The sequence below is a fragment of the Martes martes genome, assembly GCF_963455335.1.
Source record: "Martes martes genome assembly, chromosome: 10".
Classification (NCBI taxonomy): Eukaryota; Metazoa; Chordata; class Mammalia; order Carnivora; family Mustelidae; genus Martes; species Martes martes.
The window spans coordinates 108,598,594-108,620,452 of NC_137898.1; the positions used below are offsets into that span (position 1 = coordinate 108,598,594).

A 21,859-nucleotide genomic window follows, 5' to 3' on the forward strand; every position below is an offset into this window, starting at 1 on the left:
ACTGCATATTTCAATACAAAGAAAAAACTGAATAATAAAGTCAGGTAAAATGTTAACTTTCTTTAATATCTATTCTAGTTATCAGGATATCTCATAAGCTAAGTTTCCTGCTGAAAAGAAGAGTTCTCTTGAGTTCTGTGCTGTCTGCCCCAAATAGGAGTCCTACTCATTTTCTGAGCCACCTGTGAGTATAAATCCTTCATCCTTACTGTTTGTGGGTTGTTTTTTTTTTTTTTTTAATACAGTGAACTCCTTGAGTTTCAGTTCTGCATAATGTCAGGTGTATGGTAGAATTTGCAGAAGGTGTATAATTGGGAAAATCTTGGGAGTCCCAAGAAAACATACACAAAGGATTGAACCAGATGTATTTTGTTCCTAACTTTGTACAGGACATGTTCTCGTTTTGCGTCATGCGTCAGGGACAGACGTATATACTTACAGAGTTCAAAGTGTTTTTCTCACCTATTTAATTAGTTAGGGCAAAGTAAATACGTTTTCTGGAGTTTGGTTTTATTTTAAATGGCTATATAAATTGCAGATTTTGAAGACATTGAGATTTAAATATTAATTATCTACATATAGGTTTGATTTTAAATTACAGTAACTTGGAATCGAATTTAGAACTCCTTGCAGCTTCTTGATCTGCTGTGAAGAGTGAATAAGTTGGCTAAGAACCTGTACTTAGGAGGTAGACCCATTTCTAAGCAAGTAAATTGGATGGTATAGAGAAATACTCTTCCAAATCACAGAGATTGTTACTGCCTAAAATTTTCAGGAGGAAAAGAAACATTTTATATCTTTGTGCAAGAATGAAATGACTGAGAATTATCAAAATGCATGAATTCAGAGATGTATACTGCTTGTAGGCACAGCAAATGGATAGAGGACAAGGAAATCTATAGATGAACTAGACAATTCAAACCAGAAACTAAAATCACAAGGAGGTCAAAGAAAATTGAAAAGAGGAAAAGAGCATATCATTGGGAGATGAAGGTGTTACAAATGATGTAAATGCTATTCAGGCCATTTATTTTTTATTACCAGGTATCATTCTAGACCATAGGGATACAAGGTAACAACAATAACAACAACAAAAACAGATCGTTTCTCTTTCCAGGAACTTTAAACAGCTGAGGAAAAAATTGAACTGTGTAGAAGAAAGTTAACATTAATATTCACTGGGCATTTCCATGCTCTCCTAATGTATTAACAATATGTATTATTAATTATATCTGATTGTATCAATCAATAATATGTACTATCAATATGTATTATTTCATTAATGCTCACAGTAGCCCTATATGGTGGTTATATTCAGCTAGAGTTTCATTCTGATCCTGGCTCTTTTTTCTCAGCTTTTCACCTTAAAATAGGGATGATAATAAAACTTCCCTCATAGTAAAACAGACAAAACTTATATACATGAAAACCAATCCAAACTCTACTAATATAAAATAATAATAATCCAACATTGGAAATAATTCAGAAAACTATGACAAATATAAAAATAAATGGTCTAAAAATTTGTTCCAGACAAAGTGGTATAGACTTGTGCCTCCCATCTCCTCCCCACTAAGTACAACTACAAATCCTGGAAATAATACAAAAGACAACCAAAGGAGAATTCTGAATGGCAGTAAGAGGAAGGCGAATTGGTTCAGAACTCTAGGACTAGAGAAACAACACAATAACTATCTTACATTCCCTCATCCAATAGGAAAAGGAGACCAAGGCCTGACCTTTCTCAACCTAGCAACAGAAGACAGCCCAGATACGTGCATTCACCCCCTCCCCATCAGTCAGAGTCTCTCTAACACCTTCAGGTAAGCTAGACATCACCAGCAAGTGGGATAGATGAATGCTCCACTAATAATAAGTGGCCAAGGGGAGAGTTATCCTTTCCTGCTAAGCCTGAAATCCCCTGCTCCCCTGCTGGGAGATACCAAAATGGCCAGGCTACAACAGAAAGAGGGATCCGGTCAGAACAAGCAGCTCAGCCTGGGAAACATCTTTGTCCCAGCACGTGTAAGACTCACCCCTGACACACACACAAAGACACTGAGATAGCCAGACAGCAGGGACAGGAGGCCTCTATCACAAAAAAATACTGAGCCAAGGGAATCTAAGGTCTGTGAGACCAAGAGGCTTCTCTGGCTGAGAACAGAACAAAATAGCACCACAGAGTCTCTGAAAATTAAATGGCCCATGGGCCCACAACCCCTGAATTTAGGTCAGGACCTGTGGGGTAATAAAAAAAAGACCCAACATTTGTATCATTGGAGTTCAAAACGGAGAGAGGGTTAAGCTAAAACAGTATTCAGAGAAATGGTCGCTAAAAATGGCCCCGAACTGGTGAAAGACACAAATCTGCATATTCAAGAAGCTGAGTAAAACCCAAAATAGATAAAAGTGAAAAGTACATCTTAATTAAATGTTTAGATACTAAAGACAAGAAGAAAGATCTTGAAAGCAGACAAAAATGACACCTTACCTATAAGGGAATACAAATTTTCAGATTTATCATTTCAAACCACAGGGAACAGAAGAAAGTGGTACATTCTACAAGTGTTAAAGAACTGTCCACCCAGAATTCCATTTCCAGTGAAACTATCCTTGATGAATGAAGGGGAAATAAGGACATTCTCAGATGAAGGGAGACTTTTAAGAATTTGTCACTAACAGCTGGTATATCCTCAAAGTTTAGCTAGTTCTTTAAATAAGAAGTAAATGCTAAAAGAAGGAAATATGGAAAATCAGGAAGGAAGAAAGGACAATGGAAAGCAGAAATAAGAATTCTTAATGATACACTATTCTCATGAGTTTTATAAGTCATATTTGTGCTTGAAACAAAAATTATAGCATCATTCAATAGTTAAGACAATGATATTTAAAAGTGGGAAAAATAAAAGGACCTACATGGAAATGAGTTTCTCATACTTCACTCAATGTTGTAAAGTGTTGATATTAATGAAATGGAATACTATATATGTGTATATTGTAATACTTAAAGCAACTACAAAAACTGTATTTTTGGAAAGTGTATCTCTCTAAAATACCATAAATAAATCACAATGGAATTCTAAAAAATATTTAACCCACAGGAAGGCAAATAGAAAGAGAAAAACAAGAACCAGAGTGAAAAAAAAAGAAAAAACTCAGAACAAATAATAGAGTGCCATACTTTAGGTCTAACATATAAAAAATTACATTATTTACAAATGATCTACATATACCAGTCAAAAGACAAAAATTGACAGAGTGCATTAAAAAAATAAACTACTTAAATATATCCTATCTACAAGAAATTTACTTCAAATGCAATGACAAAGGTAGGTCGAAAGTAAACAATGAGAAAGATATACCATGCAAACATCGATCAAGTAAAAAAGAAAAAAGAAATTTAAAAAAAAGAAAGCAAGAGTGGCTGTATTAAAATTGAGTAAGGTAGACTTCAGAGCAAAGAAAATTACCAGAGACAGAAAGGGACATTATATAACAATCCACCAAGAAGACATCACAAGCCTAAAATGTGTGTGTACAATAAATCTTCAAAATATGTAAAACTAAAATTTTATTTCTGCTTTTAACTAAAAGCAGAAATAAAAACAGTTGAAAACTTCCGTGCTCCTCTCTCAACAATGATAAAGAACTTAACAGTGCCATGAATCTAAAAGGTTATAATTGGCATTTATAGAACACCTCACCCAACAGTAGCAAAATACACATTCTCTGCAATTGCCCAGGGAACATAAAATAAAACCATAAAATAAGCATTAACATTTTTTTAAGATTTTATTTATTTATTTGACAGAGATCACAAGTAGGCAGAGAGGCAGGCAGAGAGAGAGAGGAGGAAGCAGGCTCCCTGCTGAGCAGAGAGCCCGATGCGGGACTTGATCCCAGGACCCTGGAATCATGACCTGAGCCGAAGGCAGAGGCTTTAACCCACTGAGCCACCCAGGCACCCCAAACATTAACATTTTAAAAGAATTAAAATTATGCACAGTATGTTTTCTAGCACAGTGCTATCAAACTAGAAATCAATACCAGAAAGATACCAGGAAAATCTTCAAGCACTTGGAAACCTAAAAACATACTTATAAATAATCTATTGGTAAAAAAAGACACTTCAAGGAAAATTTTCTAAATCCTAGAACTATATAAAAATGCCTATCATATACATGTGGGATACTGTTAAAGCAGTGTTGAGAAAAATTTATAACACTGAATGCTTTCATCATAAAAGGAAAGATCTTAATAAGCTAACTTCCAACTTTAAGAAACTAGAAAAAAAAGAGTAAAATAAACCCAAGACAAGCAGAAGGAAGTGAGAAGGATTAGAATAGAGATCTGTAAAATGGAATATAGGAAACAGTAGAGAAAATTAATAAAACAAAAATTTCATTGGAAAATTAATAAAACTGATAAACCTCAACTGAGACTGATGGCAAAAAATTATTTAAAAAGAATATGAAGCATCAGAACTAAAACAGGATATCATCATTGATCCTGTAGTCATTAAGAGGATAATAAAAAGAATATCCCAAGTCATTTTTACATTCATAAATTTGACAAAAGAGATGGAAAATTTCCTCAAAAACCATAAATTACCAAACTCTGGCCAAGATCAAATAATCTGAACATTTTTATAATCGTTAAATAAATTGAATTCACAATTTAAAAGCTATTGAAAATAATAGTAAATAACTACATAAACAAGCTCCTGAAGAAAAATCTCTAGGCCTAGATGGTTCCACCGGAGAATTCTAACAAACATTTAAAGAAGAATTAACACCAATTTACATCATGTCTTCAAGAAAACAGAAAGACTGGAACACTTTGAATTCATTTATGAAGCCAGTATTACCCTGATAAGGAAACCAAACAAAGCCAGTACAAAAACAGAAAATAACCGACTCATGTCACTCATGAGCTTAGATGCCAAAAACGAAAAAATTAGCAAACCAAATCCAACAGTGTATAAAAAGAATTCTACAATATAACAAAGTAGAATTGTTTTCCAGGTGTGTGGCATAGTTTAACATTTGAAAATAAATCCGTGTGATCTACATCAACAAGATAAAGATGGAAAAAATCACAATATATCAGTTGACACAAAACATTTGACAAAATTTATCACCCATTTGTGTGTTTTGAAATTCAACAAATTAGAAGAAAATTATCTCAACATCTACAAAAACACTCTACAGCTAACATCATACTTAATGATGAAAGATTGCTTGCTTTTTGGGGAACAAACAAGGATATCTGCTCTTACTCCTCTTGTTCATCATACTACTATAAGGCATTGTCACTGGGATAGGGCAAGAAAGATTTTTAAAAGATACCCAGATTGAAAACAAAGAAATAAAACTATTTGCCGATGATGTGATTGTCTATATAGAAAATCCCAGAATCTACCAAGGAAAAAAAAAACCAAACATAAGAACCCTCCTAGAACTAATAACTGAATTTAGTAGGGTCACAGGATAGAAGATCAACACGTAAAAATCATTTCACTTGTATATGCTATAAATATGCAGAAAATAGGGGCACTTGGGTGGTTCAGTTGATTAAGTGTCTGCCTTCTGCTCAGGTCGTGATCCCAGAGTCCTGGGATCAAGCCCTTCATCAGGCTCTCTGCTCGGCTGGGAGCCTGCTTCTCCCTCTCCCTTGCTTGTGCTTTTTCTCTCTCTGATAAATAAATATTATCTTTAAAAAAATAAATATGCAGAAAATAAAGTTAAAAGCACTATCATTCATAATCACCCCAAGTAAATTTAAATAAATGAAAATCTAATGGAACATGCACTGCATATGTATTCTGAAATTATAAAATGTTGATGAAAATTCTGGTGAAAGAAATCAAAGAAGACCTAAACAAATGGAGAGATGCAGTGTTTATGGTTGGAAGACTCAACATAGTAAAATGTCATCTCTTCTTAAATTGATATATAGGTTTAATGCAGTCCCAACCAAACTCCCAGAAAGGACTTTTGTAGACATAGACAAACTTCTGAAACATATGAAAAGGCAGAGGTCATAGAATAGCTAAAATATTTTCAACAAAGAAGAATAAAGTGAGAGGGATCCCTCTATCTAATATGAAGACTTACTATTTAATGACAGCAATCAAGACAGTGTGGTATTGCTGGAAAGACAGGCCAGTGGAACAGAGTAGACCTACACGAATATAGCCAACCAATTCTCAACAAAGGTGCAAAAGAAATTCAGTAGAAACAGGGCACCCTTTTCTACAAACAGTTCTGGAGATTTGGACATCCAAAGGCAAAAAACTAGAACCTCTTTGGGCTCCCTGCTCAGCGGGGAGTCTGCTTCTCCCTCTGACCCTTCCCCATCTCATGCTCTCTCTCTCACTCTCTCAAATAAATAAATAAATAAATAAAGTCTTTAGAAAAGAAAAAGAAAGGCATCTGGGTGGCGCAGTTGGTTGAGTAACTGCCTTTGGCTCAGGTCATGATCCTGGAGTCCTGAGATCGAGTCCCACATTGGGCTCCCTGCTCGGCGGGGAGTCTGCTTCTCCCTCTGATCTTCTCCCCTCTCATGCTCTCTTTCTCTCACTCTCTCTCTCAAATAAATAAATAAATAAATAAATATCTTAAAAAAAAAAAAAACTAGAACCTCAACTAAACTTCACATCCTTTACAAAATGGATCGTGGACTTAAATGTAAATTTTAAAATATATAGCCTTTAAAAATGTGAAGATCCTTAGGATCCAGGGATAGGTATAAAGTTCTTAGATTTGACATTAAAAGCAGGATCTATAAAAAGAAAGAATTGGACCTTATAAAAATAAAACTAAATTGAACCTCACCAGAGTTTAAAAAAAAAAAAAAAAACTTGCTTTGAAAGAACATGTGAAGAGGATGTGAAGCTATAGGCTGGGAGAAAATATTTGCAAGCCATATATTTGACAAAGCACTAGTATCTAAAATATATGAGCTCTCAAAATTCAACAGTAGTATATATATATATATATATATATCTGGTCTGACATGTAAGGAGTTTGAAAGTTTTCTTCACACCAAGAAAAAAGCTGAACAAACAAAATCAGCAGTTCTTCTCAGATCCAGTAAAGAATGGAGATCCTAGGGAAAACTGCTGCCCCCAACTTTAGAGAGATAGGCAAGTGGATACAGAGAACTACAGCTTACCATAGCAGAAGCCCAGAAACAGAAACCCTTGCCGGAACCAGCCCTGAATCAGCCAACTTACATTATAATTGACATATTATATTGTTGGAGGCTCAGTGTAGACACGTTTGAGAGTGAAAAGCTCCAGGGTGCCCAGTCCTAGAGCACCACATTTTTGTGAGTTTTACTAACAGGAGCCCCACAGAGTTGTCATGATAAAGATCAGAAAAAAGATCTCTCGCACAGGTGGAGTCAGGATGGAGGAGTGCACCTGACAGCCTTGCCCTCATCGAATTGTAGATGATTGTGGTGGGGCCTTTTGGATGGGTACCATAGGTCCCCTCTCAGGCAGTCAGAGGTTTTTGCAATTCTCCAGTGGGAGTAAACCACAGACTATGAGAGAGTTTGACAGCTATTAAAACCAGGGTTCTGCACTTGGGAGGTAGCTTTGCAGTTTGGGGCATTTTATTTTCCATAGTTGACTGCACTATGGTTCAAGTCAGAGGGAAAGAAGATCCCTGGACCTCCATCACAAGTGGTGCCGTAATAGGAGCCATACTGGTAGTAAGGAATGGACCAGTGGCCGTGGTTGGGTCAGTCATGATGGGTGGCATTCTCCTAGCTTCAACTCAAGGAGCTGGGATCTTGCCAACAAGATTCGCCTCTGCACAATTTCCCAGTGTCCTCAGTTTGCAGAAGACCCTTCAGCCCGGTTACCATCCTCCCTTTTTGGAGGCTATCAAAAATACCAACAGGACTTCTTTCCCAGGATTTCTTTAACACAATGAGCTGTATGTAGTTCAAGAGGGAATTTGAGAAGATAAGTCACAGTCTGTTTTTAAAACCATAGGTGGGATAGCTATGGCCAAATAGGCTCTGAAGGGGCCCTCCGCTCTTTTTTCTATTTAAAGGAGTGTAGCAGGAAGGGACAGATGGTAGAAGATAATACATGTGTTTATTCACACTTGGGTTGCATTTGTGATAAAAATAAATGTCTATTACCTTTATAAGAAAATATAATAAATGCTTAGAAGACAAAGGACCAAAGGGCAAACAACAATGAAATATAACCATCATTTCCTTAGGGACTTCTCTGCTTGGTTTTATGTGTTCTATCAGTCAAACAAACAAACAAAAAAACTCCTAGTATTTGCTCTTCCTGGAAAGGAATAGAGAAAGAGAAAAAGAAAAGAAAGGAAGGAAACGAGAGGAGGTGGAGGGAGGGAGGGAAAGAGAAGAGAAAAAAAAAAAAAGTCATGCTTCCAGCAATAAGAGAAAAACAGCCATTTTAAAATATGCCTGAAGCACTCTGTTCTTTTTAACAAGGCCTGCCCTCAAGGAAAACTGTTTTACCAGCGCCTAACCAACAAATGGGAATGGTTGTACTCAACTCCAGCCCACTCTAGCCTTCCAGGCTGAGATGGAGGCGGTGGGGGGATACCCAACTCCAGTCCCCCCCAGCCTTCCTGTCTCACCTGAGAGGGGAGGGGAGCAAAAACCTGGTCATTAGAAATGTTTTGTTTTTTTCAAAAAGCTGGGAGTCAGAGACATAGAAAAACTTGGCCTCAGCGTTCTGGTATATTCATGAAAGGTATTTGCTCTACTTAAAGGACAGAAAAGAATTGCTAGCTCGTTCAACAAATACATATTAATCACTCACTGTGTGCCAGGTGCTGTCCTAGCTGGGTACAACAGTGAGGAAGCCGTGTGCTAGGGAAACAACTCTGGCCCTCATGGAGTTTGCATTCTAGTGTGGAGGGCAGACAATAAACTGTCAAGACAAATAAGGAAATATTTAGTGTATTATATGACGGTAAGTGCTAAGGAGAGAATAAAGCAGGGAAGAGAGATGGAAGTGGCAGGTGAAATTTTCAATCAGCTGTCCAGTGAAGGCCCCTGAGAAGGCGCGTTTAGCTAACACGTTGAAGACAGTGAGGGGAGCCAGGCAGTGAGCTTTGTGGATATCTAGGGCTAGAGCATGACTGGTAATGTCATGAGTGAGAAAACACAAAAAGTTCAAAGCATTGTATATGTGTGCAGGTGAGGGAGAAATAATCTGATGTCCTAGGTATTTTATGGTCTTTTTTCCTTCTCTTTTCTCTAGCTTTTTTTCAAAGATTGTTACCTAGAATCAGAGCCATTTGAAGTGACCTAAGACATCAGCAGGCCAACCTCAAATGTTCCCCAGAGAAGTCACATCTGGCCCAGGTTCCACAGTTAGGAAGTGGCAGAGCGTTCCTCGGTGCTCTTTCCGTGGTCCACACTCATCCCTGCATTTGCCTACCTGGGAAGCTAGTCTTGAGAGTCGCTGAGAACCCACGACTGGGTTAAGCCAAGTCCAGGCTGTGACCTGGAGACTAACTTCTCTAAGCCATTTTTCCAAATCCCAAATACTTTCTTAGCTGACCTTGTGTTTCTTTTCAGCTCTGGTTTCTAATTCTCTTAGTTGCAAGCACAGCACGGCGTCCTTCAGGTTTTTACCCGCTGCAACATTTTCCATACAGGGACAACCTCGGATGCCATGCTTACACTCAGGGTTGTGGCAGTGGACAAAACAGCACTTGATCCTTTAAGAGCAAGCATACAAAAACAGCGCCCAGATCCAGTCTGGGTCCGAGGAATTCTCTTACATATGGTTCTACCTTCCTCCACATGGTGTCAGATGCAGGCCGTGAACTACGCATGATGTCGGTCAGAACAGCTCTTGGTGCCATGTGGCACCAATGTAAACAACTGGTTGGTGCGGTGTCATGTAGACAAAACAACTCTTTGATGGATTGGGTTTTCACTTTTCACTCAGCACAAGTTGGCATGAGTCTAGTGTGGTGCCTGCCAAGTAGGTGGGCAGGTTGGGGCCCTGCATGAGTTGCTGTCTGTGGTGTTGGCAGCAGACCCATTTTCCCACTGCCTTTTAGTGGTCTGAGGCGCTTGACGTAGAGGGTGGAGGCAACAGAAGGGAGCTAAGTTTGGGAAGCTGATAACTGGAATGGGGACTGAGTATGTCAGTCCCCTGATAAAGCCTCAGATGTTTCTCAAGTTTACCCTCATGTCCAGGCTGGAATTTGCCAGGACTTTGACATTCACCCCAGCCTGTGCCTGTGTGTGACTGACCAGGCTACAGCAAAGGCTGTCTGGAATCTGAGGTTAAGAAAGATGAAAGGCCAGTGCCGCCTATCTGTCTGCAGTGGGCATATTGCATAATAATAACTCTCTCTGATCTTTCTTTTGCATGTTCTTGGTTTCTCCACTTCTTCCTTTCAGCTTTGTAATATGACACCCAGCTGCTTCTTATCTTTGCTGCCTTCCCTCACCTCCCAGCTCTCCTCTCTCAGATCCACAGAGAGAACACAGACCACTCCTGCTTTGAAGCCTTAAGGACCCTGTCACTTCCCTTAACACCCTCTGTTTGCTGGACTCACTGTTTAGTGATGCTCTAGCCAGGTGAGGACCATAAACCAACCCCTCAATGCCTGCCTTTATCAGGTGTCTTACTCAGACAGGCTGTGTGCCCTAGTAGACCCTGGAGGCCCCATCTCAAGACAGAGACAGAACCTAGAATTAAATACTTGGTCTGGAGTTTTGTGGCTCCTCAGTAAATTAAAGAGGTGTGAAAAGCAAGACTGCTGACTTCCTTAAGCAGATTTTATACTTTGTCAGCTTCCTGTGGAGGAAGATAACAAAGAGCATTGTGCTATCAGGCCAAGCCCAGAAGAGGTGCTGTTTCCATTTATGGGCCAGCTTCTCAGGTTACCATAACCTGGTGGGGCCCTCAGGTTTGGCCAGTGGGTGTGATGAGCTGTGATATGAATGACCCATCTTGATATTTGCATGTCTAAGGAGTCCAAAACCACCAGCTGCAGATGTTTTCCAAGTACCCCAAACTTGGAAAACGGATTGTTTCTGTCACCAATTGGCAATTTATAAAGAAGTGTCCCTGCCTGCTTCCTTTGCTCCTTCCAAGAAAGAGGACTGTGCTCTCCACAGAGGAATTGCCCTCCACATACATACCTTTTTTCAAAGACACTGTCTGCAGTGAACAGGAGCTCCCTGTCAGGGGCCCCCACCTGCTTGGGCCTCTCCGAGGTGGGAATGGAGGTAACCACATCACTTTCAACATTAAGAAAAGCCCATTATAAAATCACACAGGCTAACAGCAATAGCAGCAACACCCTTTGCTTTTAGTCATAACTCATGAACCTCGTACGTTAGCTTGTAGTAAAAGTCTGTCTCCTGACAAACTATTTAAAATCATATAAGTGAGAGGTTATTTGGGTGGAGAAGTATGTTGGAAACTGGAATGGGCTGGGAGCCATAACAAAAGGAGCCATCAGAGGGAAAAGGCGAGACACCCTGACAGCCTGCGGTCGTCCCATGACTCAGAGCTCTGGGACCCGCACACAGTCCCCCGGGAACTGGCACACTTCAAGGACTTTTTTCTGGAAACACAAATAACAATAGATGAATTTAAGTTTCACAATGTTTCCTTTCTGCCTGTGCCCCAAGAAAGATGTAAGGATGCTTAGTAATGAGGATTGAGGGGAGACGAGGAGGGACGAGATACCACGAGCAGGATAGCAGACTGGAACAGGGCTGGTGATAGTAATAGTGGTAGTTACTATAATACTCCTGATTGCTTATTGAATAGCTGTGAATTTCAGGCGTTTATTTAAATCCCATTATCCAACACCCATTAAGATGTCTTGGAAGCAACCGTGATTACCCATTTTACAGATGAATGAATTGGTTACTCAATTAGTAAATGACCTAGCCAGAGCTTGAATCTAGACCTCCGGATTACTCATTAACCTTACGTCTTTTCAAAATACCAAGCGGCAGAGCTGTTGTACACTTAAAAGATATAGGTTTTACCACTTCCACCCCGCTTCCAATTATCCTAGATTCTTTTGGGGCTCCTAGACCTACTGTGCTTCGTGGTTGAAAACAATATCTCTCAGGAAAATTAGACTACCCAGTGATTAAAAAAAAAAAATTGATAACATCCAAATTAAACATGTCTCCTAAAAAGACATCATTAAGAAAATAAACAGATAGTCCACAGACTGAAGGAAAAAAAATACACAGCCAATACCTGACAAATCCAGGATATATAAAGAAAGCCTACAAATCAAGAGTAAAAAGATAATGCGTTTATTAAATGGACAAAAGACCTGAAAGGATACTTAACCAAAGGAGATAGACAAATGGCCAACAAGCATGTGAAAAACTCCACATCATCAGTCAGAAGAAAATGCATATACAAACTACAATGACCTACCAATGCACACCCACGAGAATGGCTAAAAAATTTTAAAAGTGACGTCACTGAAGGATGTGGAGCACCCGGAACTCTCCTCCATTGCTGGCATCATGTATAAAATGATATAATCGCTTTGGAAAGCTGCCAGTGTCTTACAAAGTTAAACACACCTTCACTCTAGATACTTCATAATAATAACAGCAGCAAAGGTGTGTCCATACAAAGAGTTCTACATAAATATTCACTGCAATTTTTATTCCTAATAGCCCAAACCAGTAAACAACCTAAGTGTTCAGTGATACAATAATGGATAAATAAGTTATGGCATATTCATGAAGTGGATTACTACTCATCACTAAAGAAGAATGAATGGCAGACTCCTACAGCAAAACGTTAGAATGGCAAACACTTTGTGTTGAGTAAAAGAAAACTGATCCAAAGGAGTTCAAAGTGTATGATACCACTTGAATTGAACAGAAAGTACAAATTTATAGTGCTAGAAGTCAGAAAATGGTTAAGAGGGTGGTAGAATTGATTCGAGAGGGTTATAAGGGAAATTTAGAGGGTAAGGGAAATGTTCTCTTGTTTTGAGTAGTGGTTACACAGGTTGTCTAAAACTGTCAAAACTCTTCTAACTGAACTATAAAGATCTATGTATTTTATTGGATGTTAATCATATCTCAATAATTATTTTTTTAATGATTATTTATTTATTTATTTGACAGACAGAGATCACAGGCAGGCAGAGAGAGAGGGGGAAGCAGGCTCCCCGCTGAGCAGAGAGCCCGATGTGGGGCTCGATCCCAGGACCCTGGGATCATGACCTGAGCCGAAGGCAGAGGCTTTAACCCACTGAGCCACCCAGGTGCCCCTCAATGATTATTTTTTAAATGGACCCTGCTGTGTTAGCCACGAGGATTATGGCCTTACTCCTTGGAGGCCAATTTCTTCCCCTCCGACTGAAACCTGAGATCTGAGCTAATGAACTCCCCCAACAGCCTGGGCCTCAGGGGTGAAGGCAATGAAGAGTTTCAGCAAAACAACTCTCACCAAAAGGCCTCTCTGCATAGTGGTGTTGAAAAAGCTGCTTCTCTCTGTCCCTCATGCCAGGGATATACTGACCCCTTATTTATTATCTTCATCTGTTAAAACTCAAAGGGTGAATACCAGAGGCTCTTGCCAGTCATTTCTCACTGTTGTCCAAAAGGAATAAAGTACGTCTCTGCAGAGTGCAGCTGGTTTACTAGGCCCAAGGTCACCCAACATACTGGGCAGGGAGATACTTCATTGTTGGCACAGAAGTCAGCTCCAATGACAGACTCACTCCTAATTTTAGGATTCACTGGACCTTACACAGAGATAGACTTTAAAACTTTAGGAAGGGATGATAAGAACGGGCCGCAGGGCATACCTATCTGTTTCTAGGCCAAGGATGCTTGCTTTCTCTGCAAAGGGATAGTTGAATAGTATTTAAACAACCCCTGGGGGCCAGGAGTTTCCCAGCCAGAGAGACCTCAGGGCTTAGAAACCAGGCATATGAGGGACAAGAATCACATGCCTACTGATGAAGCACTAAACTCTACCTAGAAAACAAATAATATGCTGTATGTTAATTAATTGAATTTAAATAAATAAATATAAAAATCCTGTGGCTTTACTCTGGAAAGAGTATGGGAAGGTGCCACATACTCTAAGATCTATGTAAATAAAGAAGAAATAGCCTTTATGTATCCAAATGGCAAAACATCAGTCAATGCATAGCAGTCACAAGAAGCTGGATTTTGATGCAACCTAAAAAGGACCTTTGTAACAACCAGAGCTGCTTAGCATTCCATTCATATAGTCATTCATTCAGCCTGTAATTTTTGAGTCCCTACTGTGTTGTGACCCACACAACAGACTGGCTCTGAAAGATGGTCACTGCAGAACAGAAGACGCGGTGACTCTAGGTAGCGCAGATACAGGGCAGCAAGAGACCAGCACAGGTGAGAAGGCCACATCAAGAGAGGGAGGGTTATTTCCAAGCTCAGCAGAGCCTCCATGAGGCTTACCAGTCATTTTGCTGCTACTCATGTATTCTTCCATCCATTTAATAAATATTCATTGAGCTCTATTATGTCTCAGGCACGGTTCCAAACCCTGGGAATGTAGACTAGGCAAAGAGAGCATGTCAGTTGGCGACTGGTACTGACTGGATATTTAACTCTCCCTTCAAGCAAACGATCCCTCTTCTCTTACTGCTGACTATAGTGATCTCCCACCTCACTAAAGAAATTGCCTCAGCCTCCCTCCTCTGCACATCCCAACTACCATCACCTCTTTCTACTCTTACTGGATTACTTTCTGACTCAGAGAAAGGAAAAATCCTTCCTCCATGACTGACCTCTACGCTTATGTTCTTCCCCAGACTCAGAGGCCTTCCTCCATCATCTCTGCCAGTCCCCATGCTCCCTACCTTTTCTCTCCTTGTTCATTGGCCTGTTTGAAATTCATAGCTGTGTTCATTCCTTACAGTCCTAAAGTCCTAAAGCAATGTTCCTTGGCTAGCCCCAAGACGGCACATAGGTTTTAGTCAAGAGCTAGTTGGATCAATGGGTGGTCGGACCTTCCCGAGGGCAGTGGTAAAGGGGAGTTCCCAGGATCATGTGTGGACTCACAGGAAATACAGATCTGATGGGTTATTATGTGACTACTTATGGTCGCAGGAAGCACCAAGCATCTTGGGTTTCTAGGTGAGTACCTACAGATCCTGTCCCACCCAACTCTCTCTCGAACTTTATTGCTGAGCTTCTTAAAAGCTTACATTATCCTTCTTGCCTCCACGCTTCACTTCTCAGTTTGTTACCTCACCTGCCCCACCATGCTTCTGTCTACAGACCTGCTCCAGTAGAGGACACACAGTGACCACCTATGGGCCAGCACAGTACCTCCCCCCCCCCATCTTGTGATGGATGTCTTGGTAGCATTAACTATGGGTGTCCCCGAAGGTTATATCCTTGGCCCTCTACTCACCTTCCTGCCACTTGTGCTCTAATAGCTTCCCCACTCAGTCTCCTGCGCAGAATGCTGTCCTGAGCCACTGCACGTTTCCACTCGGGTCTTGCTGAACATCATACACTCTTGGTGTCCAAAATAGGACTCGTTATCCTCTCTCGGAATGCTGCTGCTTCTTGAATACCATTTCACAGTTCATGTTATTGCTGATCTTGCAAACACTCGAGCCAGAAGATTTGACCTCTTCCTCCATTACGTTATACTTCACATCCATCACAAACCCCTTTCTGTCAACCCCACCTCAGAAATGTCTCTTGAGCTCATTACCTCCTCTCCATCCTCACTGCCACTTCCTTGGTTCCAGCTGTCCTCTCTCCCCTGTTACTGAAATGACCTCCTATTTCTCTCCTTTTCTTTACGTTTACCTCAGATCAGTCTAATTCTTGTCTTCCACCATTAAAATTATTGTCTTAAGAGACAAACTTCCGCATGTTATTCCCTTGGTTAAAAAACATCTGGAAATTATCCAAATGTCCATTAAATGGTGAGTGGTTAAACTCATGGAGTACTACCCAGCCGTGAAAAGAAACAGACTCTTGATATATGACACAACTTGAATGAATCTGGAGGAAATAATGCTGACTGAAAAAAGAACGCCAATCTCAAAGGCTATGTATTGCTCGATTCCATTTTTGTAACAATCATGAAATAACATAGATGAAGTATAGATTGGTGGTTGCAAAGTATTAAGGCTGGTATGACTCTAACGCAGTGATACAGGGGAGGCTTGTGGTGATGGTACAGCTGAGTTTCTCGATTGTGATGGTAGTTACTCAAGGCCGCGCATAAGGTACAGTTGCACAGAGCTGCGCACATGCACACACAGATCAGTGCATGCAAACCGGTGAGACGTGAATAAGCTCAATGGATGTGTGAATGTCGGGTCCTCGGTTTTGTGCTATTGGTGGATAAGATCTTCACATTGGTGGAGGCCAGAAGAAGGGTACATGGGACCTCCCTGGACCTGTCTTTACAACCTCATGGGAATCTATGATTGTTTCAAAATTTGAAGTTAAAAAGTAAATAGATGAATTAAAAAAGTAAACAACACAAAAAACTTCAATGCTCCCCATGTTTCACAGAACCAAATAGAAACTCCTTTGTTCAGCCTTCAAGGTTTTTAACAATGAGCCTCATTTCCCATTGCTCCTCCTTTTAGAACCTTCATTTATTCCTCCAGTGACCGCGGGGAACCCAAGATGGGCTGGGACACTGAAAATACAATGATCCGCAAAGAGATAAGTCCTCTGCCCCCAGAAACTTAAGAGTCTTGGGGGGAAACAGCCAATCAGGAAGCAATTCCACGGGCATGTTTAAGTGCTATACCTAGGAAGTACAGAGGCTGTCTCGGTCACTCCCCTCATCATTCCTTTTCACGTGGGCTGTTCCCTTTGCTCAAAATGTCCTTTCTTATACTGTGAATTTCCACTGTCTGCTCCTATGAAATCCTCTCATTCATTCATTCATTCATTCATTCAGCAGATATTCACCGAGTGCCATCCCTACACCAGGCCTTGTGGACAACACAGCACAGAGCACAGCCTCCGCTCTCTCGCAGCTAGTATCGCTGGGAGACTCCCATGATAGACAGCCAACCAGGAAAAATGGCAGACAAGCTACAAGAGCAGCTGGAGACCTGGTCCAAGCTGGGTGGTCACAGAAGTTCTCACCAGCCAGATGATACTGAAATGGCTACCTAAAATGCTAAGAGTGAGCAGGGAGGGATCGTGCCGATAAAGGAAAGGGGAAAGCTGGGGCAAAGTCTTAAGAAGGAAAACACTTTGCCTTGTTTAAGGAACGGAAGGTTAATGTCGTGCAGCAAAGGGGGAAAGGCAGAAAGCAGAGGGAAAGCCCAGAAGGTGGCAAGGGGCCACTTTGAACGGCGTTATAAATCAGAGTGAGGAGTTTGGATTTTATTCCAAATACAACAGCAAGACTCTGAAGGGCTTTAAGCAGGGGGAAGGCGTATCTGATGGACTTTTGAAATGATGATTCTAACAGTTGTGTGGAGAAGAAAATCTAAGATAAGGGGGGTACTTGCAAATGTACTTGCAAACTATAAGGGGGGTTTAGGCAAGAGAAGAACTAGAGAGACAAGTTAGGAGACAAGAGAGAATGGGACTCGTTGGCAGCCCTGCAGGTCCTTGTTCACTTTGCTGTTGTCTCGTTTATTGTGTGGTTTAGGGTCTATTCTGTGCCGGCCTTCCTGACTAGATGGCTGCTGATGGAAGACATGGACCGTCTATTTTTTTTCTGCCTCCCACCTAATAGCTCAGTAACTGTTTCTTAAATAAAATTGAACTGAATAGTTATGTCCAGCACAGGAAGAAGGAAAGTGAGTCCAGGAAGACTCTAGAAAACAAATGGCATGAAGTAGTCTGTGAAAGATGGGTAAAATATGGACGGGTAGCAATGGGAGGAAATGACCTTCCCTGGACGAAGTGGACAGTGTGATGAAAGAAACAAAGATGAGAAAACAGTGTGGATGGAGGAGAGACAGGACACGGTGAGGTAGCAATCAGCCTGGGAGGAAGGCTGGCAGATGAATACGAGAGAAAATAAGTTGGAACAATTAGAAAAATGGGTTGAAGTAAAAGTATGGTGGTTCTCTGAAGGTTGAACGAGGAACTGGTCTTAAATTGTGAGAACAAAGGGGAAGCTATTTAGTGTTATAAACAGAGGAATGGTAAATTTTTGAACTCTGCCTCAGAAAAATGACCCTGAAAGCCACTGGGTGAGAAGGGACAGGAGATGAGAAAAGTGTTTTTTGGTGACTAGAAAGCAGTTTTCAAGGTAAAAAGGGAAGAGTGTTACCCTGAGGAGTCTTTGTTCTCCACCTGAAGGAGTGAGTCATCTTTGAAAGCACTCACACCATCATTTGAGGGGTTTTCATCAGTATTAGACTTTATAAGGTCATCACAGAAAGTACAGGTAGAGGAGGTGAAGATTGTTTCCAGAGAAGTGCAGGGACAATTTTATTCCATCAGTTTCCAGACAGAAACCTAAGTAAAGTTGAGCATTAAGGAGGGTGTAACCCATGGAAGGTGGACCACAGGGCTGAGAAGCCCTTGGGGCCAGGCAGGGACTCCGGGGAAGTCTGCTTACTCCCAGTCTGGGTCGGGGGAAGGGGCTGTTATTTTTCTATGGCATTTCCTTCCAAGAATGCAAATGTGTTTTTCTCTCTTGGTCACCAGTTTGCCACGCTTCCCAGCTCATTCCACTGGATTGAGTTACCTGCTGTGTTTGCTGTGTCGGGTTGTTTTCCCCTGAACACTTCCAGCTGCGTTGCTCCCTGCCTTCTTTTATGCACTTTCCCAGTGGTGGGGCGTTCTTCTCTCCCAGGACGCTATTCCCAGCACCAGTTGTGAATACAGCGCTGATTTAACTTCCTCCCTGCCCTCCCCTGCCTACCATTTTCTACTCCTACCCGTGTCTATTTATATTTCACTGGCCTCAGCAAGAAAAGAGGAACCAAGATTTTTAATTCAGCGTTTAATACATACCGGACACTGTGCTGAACAATTTACGTACATAATATAATCCAATCCTCACAGCAAGTCTATAAAACAGCTATTATTATCGTTCCCACCTACTAGATGAGGAAACTGATGTTCAGGGAGTTGATACAACTTGCCTGTGGTTATAAAGTTTGAAGCCAGGATTTGACCCAGGTCAGTGTGACCCCAGAGGTCATCTGCAACACCAAGTAATTTAATAACTGTGGTATCTTTTTCTTTCTTTTTCAAAACTCACATGAATACTTACCAGGTGTATCCTTTTACAACTTGCTATTTTTCATCCAACATTATATATCTGAGATTTGTCCATGTTGATACATTTTACCTACTTATTTTAATAACAGTATTTCATTTTATGAATATACTAGATTGATGGATATTTAAGTCACTTCCAGTGTTTTGTTATTACAACATACATTCCTATATACTTAGCTCCGTGTGCTGTGTGACTTTATTTAGGGTATGTACCTAGAAGTGAGATTACTCAGTTGTAGGGCATGGGTGCCTCCATCTTTAACTCTGAGTTGCTTACAGTCTCTCCTCAAAGTGGTGGTATCAGTTTATACTTCCACATTCTCACCATCACTTGCCACTATCAAATGCAGAAGCAAATATGGCAAAACTTGGATGGTAGGTATATGGATGTGTTGTGTCATTTTCTATACTCCTCTGTACTTGCAATATATTCCGTAATTAAAATTAAGTTGTTATTATAACTGCCTGCTTTCAACAGTGGCTTAGACAAAGATTTAGGATTCTTAGTGATGGTGTCAAATAACACAAAACTTAGAGAAGCAAGACAAGTAGTGCCAGTGTGATATTGTGATTTATACTAAGAAATAGGTATTTGGCCTTCAACCCCATGGCCCTCACAGATCTCCTAAAGCCCTTGGAATTTCCTTAAGTGATGAGAAGGATGAAGGTGTCTTTTATTATGTTAATGAAGGGACTTGTGGAACCAAGGATGGGAGCTTGTTGCCAGGAGAACCAACACTGCAGTTGAAGGATGGAACTTTCAGTCCTACACCCTGACTTCTGGGAAGGATAGAGAGACTGGATGGAGCATAAATCAATTGCCAATGAGCAATGATTTAAGTAATTATGCCTATGTAATGAAGCCTCCATAAAAACCCAAAAGCACTGGGTTTGGAGTTTCCAGATTGGTGAACACATGGAGGTTCTGAGAATGACATTTCTAGAGAAGACACGGAAGCTCCACACCCTTCCCGTATACCTGGCCCAATGTATCTCTTACATCTGGCTGTTCTATCCTTTTATAACAAACTGGTAATCTAGTAAGTAAAATGTTTCTCAAAGTTCTGTGAGCCACTCTAGCAAATTAACTGAACCTAGGGAGGGGTTCACGGGAACCCCTAATCTAGAACTGGTTGGTGAGAAGCAGGGGTAGCAACCTGAGCTTACAATTGGCGTCCAAAGTTGGGGCTTGGAGGCAGTTGTCTCCTAGGACTGAGCCCTTAATCTGTGGAATCCGATGTTATCTCTGGGTAGATAGTGTCAGAAAGAGTTGAATTCTTGGACACCAACAGGGTGTCTGGGAATTGCTTGTGGGAGTGGGGAACCCCCACACACACATTGGAAATTTGGGTCCCAAAATACCCCAACTGGGTCAGGCATCCACATAAAAAATAATCTCAACGGAAATTGACCAAACCAACAAAGTTAAACTTAATGGAAATTGATGAAAGGGTAAAGTTCACCTTCACAAGCGCAAGATGGAGAGATCTGGCTTAGGTAAGGCAGCTTTGGTATAGAGGAGTCTGGGGGAGTTTGGATGACCAGAATCTCAGTGTGAGCCATCAATGGGCTATCTCTTTGTAATAAAGAGGTGAATGACCTCTGTATCAGCCAGGGCTCTTTGACCACAACAACAGAAACAGATTTTAGGTGATTTACAAAGCAAAAGCATTTATTAGAAAGTCATCTCTGCTCAGAAAGTTGGCGGGAAGGCTACAGAACCAGGTTCAAAAATGGGCAAAAACTTGTCTGACCTAGGCAATAGGAACCCCATGAGAGATCTAGCAGCAGGAATATTGGAGTGTGAACCCCATTTGTAAACAGAGGTCTAGGTTCAGGACAAGAGAAACATTGTTCCTAGTAGGTCTGAGCTGATCAGCCCAGGTATGAGCTGAAATCCTCAGTTCCTGCCTTGCTTTTCTTGCACGGTTAGAAGAGGAAGCCTTATGAAACCCAGCTTTCACAGAAGATAGTCTGGAAGTCACTGCCAAGACCTGCCTCTTGTTACCCCACAGACTAGAACTAGAGGCAATGAGCAGGAGTTCAAGGAGATAGAATTGAGATCAGTATGACTAGGGACTTTCTAATAGTCATTTAACAATGGATTTAACAGACCTCCAGGGTGATGAGCTCATTGACCACAGCAGGTGCTCAAGGCAAGACTGAATCCCCCCTAGTAGAATATAAAGAAAGGGAACCCTGCATTAATAGGAAATAGATGAGACTAACTAGAGAGTCCCTCTCAACTCCCTGATTTGTAATTTCAGGCAAGGCTTTTGTAGCTATTTACTTGCTGGAAATGAACATCCCTTATAGTCATTCCCCATCCCCTTTCCACACATTTGTTGGCTTGATCGGACAGTTGTTGAGTTATGTGGATATACAATTGTAAGTGCAAAACAATTTACAATCATTATCATTCTCTTAGGACTTTGTTTATTTTTCCTATCATAAATAGCATAATCACCCCACAGAAAATCTGGGGAAAAGAAAAGAGAAAAAGAAGACATCTATGATCCCCCCCCAAAATGTGATCATTTGTGAGTTTTCTTCCAATTTTTTATTTATGTGCATTTTTCATAAAATAGTTAATTTCTTCTGATTCTAAAAACAACACACA

At 40.7% G+C, this 21,859-nt stretch overlaps 1 pseudogene across 1 annotated transcript; it reads left to right on the top strand.

Moving 5' to 3' along the window:
- Positions 1-1,947: 1,947 nt before the first annotated feature.
- On the top strand, positions 1,948-7,943 carry LOC308350968 (mitochondrial import inner membrane translocase subunit Tim17-A-like; annotated as a pseudogene). The gene is made up of 2 exons: positions 1,948-2,025; positions 7,434-7,943. The product of its transcript is annotated as a mitochondrial import inner membrane translocase subunit Tim17-A-like (transcript).
- Positions 7,944-21,859: the final 13,916 nt, after the last annotated feature.